We start from the raw sequence: 12,358 nt of genomic DNA on the forward strand, positions 1-12,358 counted from the left end.
GTCTTTTAAGCCCAGCCTTCTGCCTGACTTCCCTGCTGTTACAGTTCCATGGACAGAGGTTGTTGTCTCTTACCCCTTCCATGGGCAGGCTGTGTTCAATCATCTCCAGGACAGCAGGGCCCCACCGCACATCACTGCTACCTGGGAAGATGAAAACCATCATTCCAAATGTACCCTTCCTCCTTCTTCCCAGGCATTTGGCCCGGCCAGGGGGGTTTGCTGCTGATTGCCATAGGGAAAAGGAAACCCCTGTGACACTGTGCAGCCCCATGGAACCAAAGGGCCAATATGACACCATGGGGCCCCATAGAGCCAAGGACACCCTTATGACACAGCAGGGCCTCCTGGAACCAAATCTCCACTGTGACACTACAGAACCTCACAGAGCCAAGGGGCCATGGTGACACAGCAAAGCCTCGTGGAACTGAGGAGTCCAAAGGTCTAAAAGAGTTCTTGCAGGGTTGTGCCTTGGGAAGAGAAATCTCCTTGGTGGCAGCTTGGGCTTGGCACATCCTTAAGGATGGTGTCTGTTTGTAATGGGGGAACTCAGGAGTTTTAGATTGCTTCAAAAAGGAAAAGGGAAAAGCCCTCTTTGCCTGAGTGCAACCAGTTGTTCAAGCAAAGCAGGTCCCAGGTGAGGGAGGACAGACAGGTTGGGACTGGGGAATGTGGAGCAAGGTTGTCCACACTGGGTCAGATATCAAGGTACAGCTTCCCTGAGCAGGCCAGACCTCCTGAGGAGACACCCTGGATTATTATCAATCACAGAATGCTGCAATCACCTCTTTCCGAAGGAGAACACCTCTAAAAGACACCCTCTAAGACAGGAATACATATTTCTTAGCAGCTCTTTGAAATATTTCTCCATAAATGGAGTTGAAAAGAAAAATCAAGGCAGAGCCATAGTTTGATAGGACTTGCTTGATCCCAGTGAGCCCTGTGGTGCATTTGGTGCTGAGCACTGGAACTTCAGGGCCTGAGAGGAGATTGTACCCTGCTCTGCCCCAGGGCACCAAGACTTGGCTTCTCTTTGTCCCCAGCTGTCATTTCTGACTCCAATTTCCTGCTCTAACTGGAACCTGGGGACACTTTCTCAGTCGTGTCCCTCAGTGGGACCTCTGAATGGGATCAGAAACTTTGGAGTTCGATTCTGATTGAATTCTTAAGAGATTTCCTTCTAAACCATGGCTGTGCCTTGATTTCCCTCTGGTCTGGTGCAGTTCATCAGGAAGATTATCAACTCCAGTTATGGAGAAATACATCAAAGAGCTTTTGAGAAATACACATTCCAATTTTGAAAGGTGTGTTTTATACTGTTGTCTTTAGAGGAGAGGTGATTGCGTCATTCAGTGATTGATATTGATCCAGGGTATATCAGGATTTCTGGCCTGCTCAGAGAAGCTGTGCCTTGAGGTCTGACCCAGTTTGGACAGCCTTGCTCCACATTCCCCAACCCCATCCTTGCTGTCCCAGCACACCTGGGACCTCTTTGCTTGGAGAACTGGCTGCGCTGAAGGAAAGAGAGATTTTTCTCTTTCTTTTTCTTTTCTTTTTTTCTAGCAGTCTAAAACTCCTCATTTTCCCTACTGCAATCAGACACACTCCTCAGGTCTGTGCCAGCCCAAGGTGCTGCCTCATCCACCCTAGAGCTGCCCTGGGCCAGCTGTGAGGGTGGATCATCATCCCAACCTGCACTGGCCACTGCCAGGGGCTGTGGCCATGGACACTGCACTGACCCCACTGCTGGGTTTGGGGGCCACTGCAATTGTGAGAAGTTCAAGTTTCCTTGGAAACACTAGGGAGTGCTGGGACATACTTGGGAATACTGGGAACCCTATGGGAGACACTGGGACGTACTGGGGGAGATACTGGGAAATACTGGGACAAACTGGGGACACTGGGAACACTGTGGGGAACTCGGGGGGACACTGGAGCTTACGATGGATGATACTGAGGTGAACTGGAAGGGACTGGGAATAAACTCAGGTGTGTGGGGTGGGACTAGACTTTACTGAGGATGAATTTGGCTGTACTGGGAGGGCCTGGAAACCCACTGGTGCTGTACTGCGATGCACTGGGGTTGTACTGGGCTGTCCTGGGGATGAACAGGGCTGTACTGGGAGGGACTGCAGGCGTTGAATGGGCTGTTCCCGCCTCTGCCGCCTCCCATTGCCCAGGACGCTGCCCATCACTGCCTGCAGCCAGTCAGTGCCGGGGATCGGGGCCTCAGGGAGGGCGCCTGTGTCGGCGCCACCTTTTCTTTTTGCCTCTAACTCCCATCATGCCTCGCAGCCAGATGGAGCCCCATTGGAGAGCCTCAAAGTCGTGCTGTGCCGTGTGACCTAAGGAGCCCGGTTAGAGCTCCCCGAGCTCCCCCCAAGTACTCCCAAACCGTATATGTTCCCTCTGAGGGCATCAAGTCGTGGCTTGGACACAAAAGTGTCTACCAAATTCATTCCCGGACTTCCAGATGCCCCACCTGAGACACTTTCCGGACTACAGCTCCCATCATGCTCTGCGGCGAACCTTACCAACCAATGAAACAGTGCTTACAACTCCCGTGATGCTCCACGGCCCCATTAAACCAAAATTTACCCACGCCTACAACTCCCATCACCCCCTGCACCGCAGAGAGCCCCATTAGAGCCCTCCAAGCTCGCCCGGACCTGAATGTCCCCAGATTCCCCTCCAAGTGCCCCCCTTGAGGCATACGAGCTCCCCCACACCTCGAATTGTCTGTCAGAACCCCTCAGTGTCCATCCAAGTCCCCCACCCGGCTCTCCCAAGTATGCTCCAGACCCTAAAGTTCTCTCTAAATTCCATCCCCTGACCCAAAATTGCCCTAAATGTGCCCCAGAAATGTCTCCCTGGACGCCAAAGTGCCCCCTCTGACCCTGCCAGAGAACAAGATTATAATAAAGATGACAAACAGCTAAAAACATTACCAATTGTCATAATAAGGGACAAAAAAAATTACTATAGCTAAATTAATTAATTAAGGGAATTGTGTTACTTAGAACCAATGAAGATTAATTTCCTTGGATGTAAAAAATATATAGATTTTTTATTATAAAAACTAAGTAATAAAAACATATGAATAGAAATTACTATAATAAATAAATTTTATAATTAAATATTAACAATGGAGAATAAAGTACATGAAAATTTATGGATATTTTGGGATGTCAGTCCCGAAAGTTGGCCAATGTCAGCCATGGTGATGCTGCACATGAGGAGCAGGTTGTCCAAACTGGATCAGCTCGGGAAGAGGCTCATTCTTCTGTGCGCACAGACCTCCTAAGGAAACATTCAGCATCAACATCACTTGGGGAATGATTCTTTCACCTCTTCTCCAAAATGAAAATAAGAAATCATTCCCTTTCTTATAAATGGATTTTTTATTTGTCCAATTAATCAAACAACAAGATTAAATTTAGCAGCAATTAATTAATAATAGCAGCAATTGTACACAAATTAATAGAATCAAAGTATATTAAATACATATGTTTGAGTATATAAAAAAAAAAATTGGCAGTGAGTAATTCAGTAAAATTGTGGTTCGAATAAAGCATGAGCAAAACTGACCGGGGGTACAGGGAGGGGCTTGCCCTTCCTCATGCACCAAAAATTCAAGTGAAAAACTTCATTGATATGATGAATGCTAATACACATTAATACAGAATCTTCTGGAAGGCTCCTCCTAGTTTCTGTTCCTAAAATCTATGTCACTATCTTATATTACACATGCTTCACCAGTAGTCAGGGGTCTCTCATCCTTTCAGGGGTCTTATTTCTGATGAAGCCTCTAGGTCTTCATCAGTGTCTGCTGTGTGACCTTGCAAATAGCACAAGTGCACTGAGCTCTGGGTTATAGAATTAAGCTTATGTTCCCACCACAAACCTTATTCCAATGTCCAATGCCTGGAATCATCCCAATTTGGCCTGCTCCAAGGCCAAAGCTTGTTATTCCTAGATGCTGTTTTCAGACCTACATCCTCACAATCCCTACTCCCACCAAACATTTGGAGGATCTGTTTTGTCACTTTTCCTTTTCCTTCCCACTTTGTAACAATTGTAAAAATTATTTTCTATTGATTATGAGGAAACAATTTTGCTGGGATTCCAAGTCCAAAACTTCATACATCCAAGGATTTCTTCCAAGTGAAAGCTGCCAGGACAGACACGTCTGGCTGCCCTTGGCCTCCTCGGGGCTGCCTCTCCCCTGCTTTTGAATCACTGGGACTCCATGCTTTCCTTCCTATGGAAAAGAACCATTCTTTTCATCACGGTGTTGGTGGTCAAAATTGAGACTCAGCCCACAAAATAATGTATATTCATGAACTTCTCCATGACAAAGCTGCCAGGATAAACAGGCCTGGCTGTCTTGGCTTCCCAGTAGCCACCTGTCTTCTCTTCCTTTGAAACACCTGAGCTCTGTGCTTTCCTTCCTATAGAAAAGAGCAACCCTCCCTATCAATGCAGAAATGGCTGAATGTGGAATCCCACATCCAAAATTCCCTGTATCCTTTCCTATAGAAAACATATATTCCCTTTCCTATAGAAAGGGTTTCTTTCAAATAGAAGCTACTAGAACAGAGAGATTGGGCTGGCCTTGTCCTCTGATGGCCGCCTTTCATCTGTCACAACGGTGAAACAATGGTGTTCCATGCATTCCTTCCTATGGAAACCCTCCTTTTCCTCCAGGCATCCATGTCTGAAATTGATATTCTGCCTCTAAAATTCCATGTATCCAGGGATTACTCCTAGACAAAATCTGCGAATACCTTCAAGTCTGGCTGTCCTTGGCCTCTGGTGACTGCTCCTCATGTGCCCCTGCAACACTGGGGCTCGGTTCTTTCCTTCCTATGGGGGCCATTGTGACACCTTGGGGATCTTGTGGAGCCAAAGGGCCATTGTGACCCTGCAGGGTCCAATGGAACAGGTCTGGCTGGCTTGGCCTCCTGGGGGCCACCTGACAGGACTGGCTGACCTTGGCATGTCAAGGACTGCTGCTCACCAGCCCCTGCAGCACTGAGGCTTTGTGCTTTCCTTCCTAGGGAAAAGAACCATCCCTCTTTCCAGGTGTGCATGGCTGAAACTGGTCACCGCCTAAAAAGTTCTCTCTATGGAAGAGTTGCTTCCTAACAAAAGCTGCCAGGACAGACAGGTCTGGCTGGCCTTAGTCTCTGGCAGTCACCTCTCATCCGCCCCTGAAACACTGGGGCTCGGTTTGTTCCTTCCTATGGAAAAGAACCAACCTTCTTGTCCAGGACCATGGCAAAAATTGGGATTTGACCTCTGAAATTGCATCTATTCAAAGAACTGCTCTCAGACAAAAGTAGCCAGGACAGAGACAACTGGATGGCCAAAGGCTCTAATGATTTTCTTAGACTATGATCAGAAAGTTTTCATTTGCAAACACCTTGGAGAGGGCGCAGAGATCTCCCAGTGTGGGGATTGGGGCCTCAAGCACATGACCAATAAACAGGGACAAAGGAGCTCTGTGCTCAGTGGACTGAAGACTGATGAGGAGAGCCCTGGGGAGAATTAACAGGTGGTTTAAGAGATGGTGGATCCTTTTGACATTGCAGAGAAGAGTCAGAGAAAGAAAAAATTAATGCCAAGTGCAGCTGGGGAGGCCCGGACTGGACCCAAGGAAAAAGGAATTTCTATCCAGGGAAGGGCTGTGGTGAAACACATCCCCCAGAAGCAGTCTGGAGCAGCCCAAGGCTTTGTGTGGCCAGGCAGAGGCAGGCAGGATGCAGAGATGTCATCAAAGGAAGGGGCCAGCGAGGTGGGGCAGCCGGGGGATGACGACAGCCTGCAGGGACAGAGGCACAGGGCATGGCCACCGTAGGACAGCCTGGGCTGCACAGGGCACAGGGATGGGCAGCAGCTGAAAGGCCCTGCCAGAGCCAACTGCTGCAGCACTTGGGCCATGGCTGCTGGCCCTGGGCCTGAGGCCAGCAGGGGACAAGTGAGCCTTGCTGTGCTGGGGCCTCATAGCCTCCTTGTCCCTGCTCAGCAGCCTGGCAGGGGCCGCCCGATGGTCCTGCCCTTGGCATTGCACATCCCCAGAGCCCAGTGCCCCGGGAAGAGCCATGAGCAATGAGGGAGGGATAGGATCTGCCTTGCCAGGGGCTGGGGCTCAGGCCTTGGCCCTTTGCATTCCTGAAACACATCCAGGTGTGCTCAGCATCAGAGACAGCTTTCCCTGGTTTGTCCCCACCTGCCATCAGTGCTCCAGTGTTCAGCTCTAACTGGAGCCTGGGGACACTTTCTCACTCCAGTACCTCAGTGGGACCCATTAAAACTTCACAAAACATTTAAATTTGAATATGACTGAGTTCTTGAGAGTTTTTCCTTCAGCTCCCTCTCAGGGACTGATGTCCAGGGACTCAGCACTGTTGGAAAATCCCAGATTTACATAGACTGCTGATCTGAGAGGCATTTTAAAAGATTTTATTTCATTATCAGTCCCATTGAAGTGTGAAATATAAGAAATGTAAAACTCAATGCCATTCTATCAGAAGCCAAGCTATTTTCTGGTTACAATACCTTCTAAATAATTTTCAGCCTATTTGCCTTTGCCACACAATGGTGCTAATACTTCTAATACCAATCACCTGTTACTTTACCCCACATGGTCTTGTCACAATGCGTCTTTCACAGTTGTCATAATCCAAAATATCTGGTATATTTGGATGGTCATCGTTTGAAACTTGTTTCTTGTTGAATCTCTCTCTCTCTCTCTACAATGTCTCAAACTTGTTTCTAGTTCAATCTCTCTCTACAATGTCTCATCTATTCCATGCCCTTTCTAAGTCAGCACACCTTATCTCAGAGTTTGCATGCGGATGTACAAGACTGTATGAGCTTTTAGTCAGGCTTTGAGAATCATTTACAAGTCCATTTCACAGAATTATCAATTATAGAATGCTGCAATCACCTCTGCTCTAAAGAGAACAGTAATAAAGTACCCCCTTGAAAATAGGAATGAATATTTCTAAGAAGCTCTTTGACGTATTTCTCCATAACTGGAGTTGAAAACCTTCAGAGTAAACTGCACCAGACCAGAGGGAAATCAAGGCAGAGCCATGGTTTGCTAGGAAACCTCTCAAGAATTCAGTCATAACTGAACTCCAAAATTTCTGATACTGTTCATGGGTCCCATTGAGGGACACGACTGAGAAAGTGTCCCCAGGTTCCAGTTAGAGAAGGAAATTGGAGGCAGAGATTATGGGTGGTGAGGGAAATGCAGGCACAGGGAGCTCTTAGGGCCTTGTGCATACAGGCTCAGAGATAGAGATAGATGCAATGTTTGACCTAAGACCTTGAAGAGGGCTTGGAGAATTAGAGCATTAAAATTAAAATAGACATGAAACAAGAAAATTAGTTTTTAGTTTAAGTAGAAAAATGTTCTAAGCCAACAGAGATATGCATTATGTTTGCAAAGCAGTATGTTAAGTAAGATAGCAAAAGATTTTGAATTTTAGGAATGGAACCTGTTTTAAAGTTAACTAGGAGCTTAATATGTGTCACTGTAGGTTTGTGTAGTGTTATATGTTTGGTTACAAAATGAGGTATTATAGCAAAGACATGACAACTAAAGCAATTAATGGTGGTGTAAAAAGACACTAGCAAAATTCATAGAAGTATTTGTTTGGCTGAAAACTAACATAAGGCATTGTAGCTTAGAATTAGGTGGCTTCTGATATTATGGTGTTGGATGGAACACCTTTAATGTCTCACCCTTCTATGAGACTGATGCTATCAAACACTAAACTATCTTTTACAAAGTTTCTCAGTTCCCCCATCATTTGCAATATTAACTTTCCAATAGGGAGTTTTTGGACATGAGGTCTACTGTTTGAAATCAATGGGGATATGGGAACATCACATCTATGCCATTAAAAATCAATAGGGATTCATGGACATCAGGTCTACCCCATTCAAGTCAAGGGGACCTTTTTTCAGCTCAAAATTGGGGAATTCCAAGCCAAACATTTGGATTTTTAGCGCCGAAAGTTTGGAACATAAGGTCTACCCATATAAATCAATGGGCATTGAAGGACACCAAATGTAGTTTATTGAAATTCTTTTGGGATTGAGGAACACCAGGTGTACCCATTAATAGGGTTTGGTTGGGAAGGTTTACTGGTTAAACTGGCAGCACTGGATGTGGCTAAGGTGGCCACTGGGATTTCTGGAAGCACTGGGGCAAAAGTGGGATCACTGGGAGGGTTTAGTAGAAATACATCAGGATAAACAGGAGCCTATTGAAGTCAATAGGAATTTAGAAACATTAGGTCTAACCATTAAAGGGATTTTGGGACACCAGGTCTACCCAGTAAAAGCAATGATGACTTTTGGGACAGCAGATTTGGGCGGCCCCAGGGGTTTCTGGCCATCCAGGTATCCAAGGGGTACCCAGGTGTATCCAGGTGATTTTTGGGGTGATCCAGGATATTTTTGGTGGTACCCAGGTGTATCAAGATGATTTTTGGGGATATCCAGATCATTTTTGGTGGTATCCAGATGATGTTTGGGGCACTCAAGTGTCCTGACTCACTTTGAAAGGCTGGAAGAAGATGATGGCAAGTGTTGCCTCCTCCCAGCCAATGTGGTCACAGAAGATCCACCGCTGGGGTGGGGGTGTATCAGAAGCCACCAGAGGGAACTCCAAAAGTTCAGGTGAGAGCCCCAGTGGTGGAGGAAGCCCCAGGTTACCTCAGGAGAGGATGCAGCGCAGGTACACACAGGTGATTTTGTCTGTGGGGTCAGTGAAGAAAGCATTCTACACCAGCTCCAGCTCTGGGGAGGAGCAAAGGGGGCACCCCAAAATCTCAGGGGAGCAGAGGGGTCACCCAAATTGACGCACAGAAAACCTTTATACCCTATAAAATAAGTAACAGGTATGTACTTTATACAGCACTGAGGTGCATGGGAGATAGCTCCTCCAAAAACATGCACACCGTTGGCGATCTGCACCCCTCTTTTTATTCTCTACAAACTGGGATTGCACAATGCACTTAATACATATTTGTATCTTAACCTCACCTGTCCCCACTTCATATTAAAATTATCTGCACACCTCTTTGCGACTGTGCACTCCTCCTTGTTGGTCACTCAAGTGGTCGTCTGGGGTCTTTACGATGACATAAACAGTCTTCTTCTCAGTTGAACTTTTCACCTCTCCCTCTTTGTGTATTTGCCTTTCGTCACTTTCCAGACCTTGATACCAGTTTTCACTGCCTCAGGGGTCTAAGGAATCCCCCTTATCTGGAAGGGGCCTCACTCTTCTATCCTGTTTGAGCATTCTTGGCCCTCAATCTTATCTTGAAGCCTTGTCTGTCCTCCTGTTCTTGCAAAGACAGCGAATGTTAAACATTCATAGAATCTTGTCAGCCCCCTTCTAGTTAAAGCATCTTCTTGTACTTTTACCCTTAATGCTTTTTTTAAAATTTTAATTTCACCAGTTTCAGTGTCACAATGGCTTCTTGGTTCTGTGGACCCCACTGCTTCATCCTTGACCTTTGGTTCCATAGGGGTCCTGAGTTTCACAATGGTCCCCCTGATTCCATGAGGGGCCAGAGTGTCACAATGGTCTCTTTGGTTCAATGAGACTCCTCAGTGTCACCATGGAGTCCATGAACCTGCATTGTCACAACTGACCCCTGGTTCCATGAGGTTCTGCAGTGTCACCATGGTCGCTGTCAGAGACCGGATGAGATCAATGTCCCAGACACCTCGGGATGAGCTGTCAGTCAGTCACACAGTGGGCTGGTGATGACCCAGGCTCTGATTGCCTGAGCAATCCAGGTCCCACCTGGGGGGAGGGCCATGAAGGCCCAAGGGCATAAAAAAACATGGAGCACAGGCTCATCCCATGGTCCGTACCCTGCCTTCTCCTGGGGTCTGTCTCACACCAAAGGCAATGCTCCACACCCAACCCTGGAGCCTCAGCCCAGCTCCTGAGTGACCAAATGACCAAACATCCCACCCGGGGGAAGGACCCAGGAAGACCAAGGAGAATTTAAGACAGACCACTAGGTAAGCACACATCTTGACCCTACCTACTCTTGGAATTTCAAACTTAACACCGCTGGAATCCAGGAGTTGGTGCCAGTGTGTGTGCTTCTCTGTAACTATTTTGTCTTTCTCTCCGTGTCTTCTATTTCTTCTGTGTCTGTCCTCTTCCAAATTCTGAGTAACTTGGGGGAGGGGGATTGCTAGGCAGGGCCATCGGCTGCTGAGATCCTTCCTGCTTCTCCCTCCCCCCATAGTGGCCAGACCGGTCCATGGTGTGGCTGGAATGCTGTCCCTGATGAATTTTTCCAGGAACCACCAGGCAAGGGGGAGTGGGAGCCTTCGGCCCGTGGGTGCAGCCTCTGAGTTCTAGCCTGGCTGTCGAGATCCTGCCCCCCTCCCAGAGCAGCCCCTGCCCTTCTGGCCTGGGCCCCTGCTATCCTGGCCTGGGCCCCCAGCACATCCACTGAAAAAGTTTCCATCAGAAAATAGCTCTGGGCTGCATTGAGGATGTTGGTCTGTGGCCTTGTTGGCGTGGGCAGTCTGAGAAGGTGCCCCAGGGCTTTGAGTATCTGTCCTTCAGCCTGTTCTTGACCCTCTTCCATCAGCCACTTTCAGACCTGGGCACTCTTTGTTGGTCTATTTGTTCTGTGGTTATCTCCTTCCTCCTTTCAACACTGCTGTAGTGGCAGCACCAGTCCTGCCCAAGCTCCCTCCTCACCCAGCCCTTGGCAGACCCCAGAGCAGGGCTCTCTGTGATCCTTGGCATGGGATGTGGGTGGTGGGACCGGACAGTGAGGTCTGGAGTGGACACTGTGGTGGGGAACATTTGCCCACCCCAAACACACCCTCTACTGTGCTGGGTCTGATGAGTGGGATGTGGGGCCTGTGCTGGCCAGAGAGGCTGTGCAGCCTCAGGGACAAATGACAGGCATGAGCCCCAACACAACGACCAGGAGGTGGAAGGGAGGACAAGCCACGGAGGAAGAATTCAGAAATCTGACCTCAGCTTATGTTCACGTGTTTAGAAAAGCCAAAGCTCATCTGGAGCTGATGGAGGCTGCAGGCAATATCCAGAGCAAAGTCAATTCAGTCACTGTGCTTGCAATAAATAGCTGCAAAAAGAACATGTCAACCTGCTGCTAAATGAGGGCAGGGAGGAGGAAATCAAGGATCAGAATAGGGCTTGGGTTTGAATCCTAAAGATTATCCAGTTCCAATCTCCTGCCATGGGCAGGGACACCTTCCACTGGAGCAGGTTGCTCCATCCAGCCTGGCGTTGGACACCTCCAGAGGTGGGGAGTCTGCAGCCTCTCTGGGTAACCTGTGCCAGTGCCTCATCACCCTCACCGGGAGGATTTCTTCCCAATATCCCATCTAAACCTGCCCTCCTTCACCTCATGGCCATTCCCCCTTGTCCTGTCACTCCAGGCCTGTGTCCAAAGTCCCTCTCCAGCTCTCTCAAAGCTCCTTTAGGTGCTGGAAGGGGCTCTAATGTCTCCCTGAGCCTTCTCATGCCCAGGCTGAACAGCTCCAGCTCTCTCAGCCTGGCTGCAAAGCAGAGGGGTTCCAGCCCTACAAATGTCCATAGGGTCACTGCAGGGCTTCATTGAACCAAGGGTTCATTGTCACACTGTGGAACCAAGGAGACCCTTGTGACACTGGGATGGCAAAGAGAGCATTGTGACATGTGGCATGTCACAGAACCAAATGTCCATGGTGACACTGCAGATCCCCTTGGGACCAAGGAGACCACTGTTATACAGTGGGACCTCATGGAATCAAGGGGCCACTTTGACACTGTGGGGCCCCAAGGAATCAAGGAGACAATTGTGACACTGTGGGGCCTCAAGGGACCAAGTAACCATTTAACACTGCAGAACCAAGGAGAACATTTCTACACTGAAGGGCCTCACGGAGCCATGGAATTCATTGTACCATTAAGGGGCCTGATGGAAACAAGTGTCCTTTGTGATGCTGTGGAACCAAGAGACCATTGTGACATTCTGGGGCCCAATAGAACCAAGGGGCCAATGTGACACTTCACGGCCACATGGAACCAAGGAGAGCATTGTGGCACTGCAATGGCTCATGGAATCAAGGAACTCTTGAGACACAGGGGAGGCCAATGGAGCCAAGTGTCCGTTGTGGCATTGCAGGGCCTCAAGGAGCCAAGGAGCCATTGCGACACTTCAGGGCCTCCTGAAAGCAAGGGGATCATTGTGGCACTGTGGGGATCTTGTATAACCAAGGGCCAGTGTGGCACTGCAGGGACACGGGGAGCCAAGGAGACCATTTTAAAGCTGCAGAACAGACTTTTGGGACACTG

This window comes from Oenanthe melanoleuca, unplaced genomic scaffold (genome assembly GCF_029582105.1).
Source record: "Oenanthe melanoleuca isolate GR-GAL-2019-014 unplaced genomic scaffold, OMel1.0 S001, whole genome shotgun sequence".
Classification (NCBI taxonomy): domain Eukaryota; kingdom Metazoa; phylum Chordata; class Aves; order Passeriformes; family Muscicapidae; genus Oenanthe; species Oenanthe melanoleuca.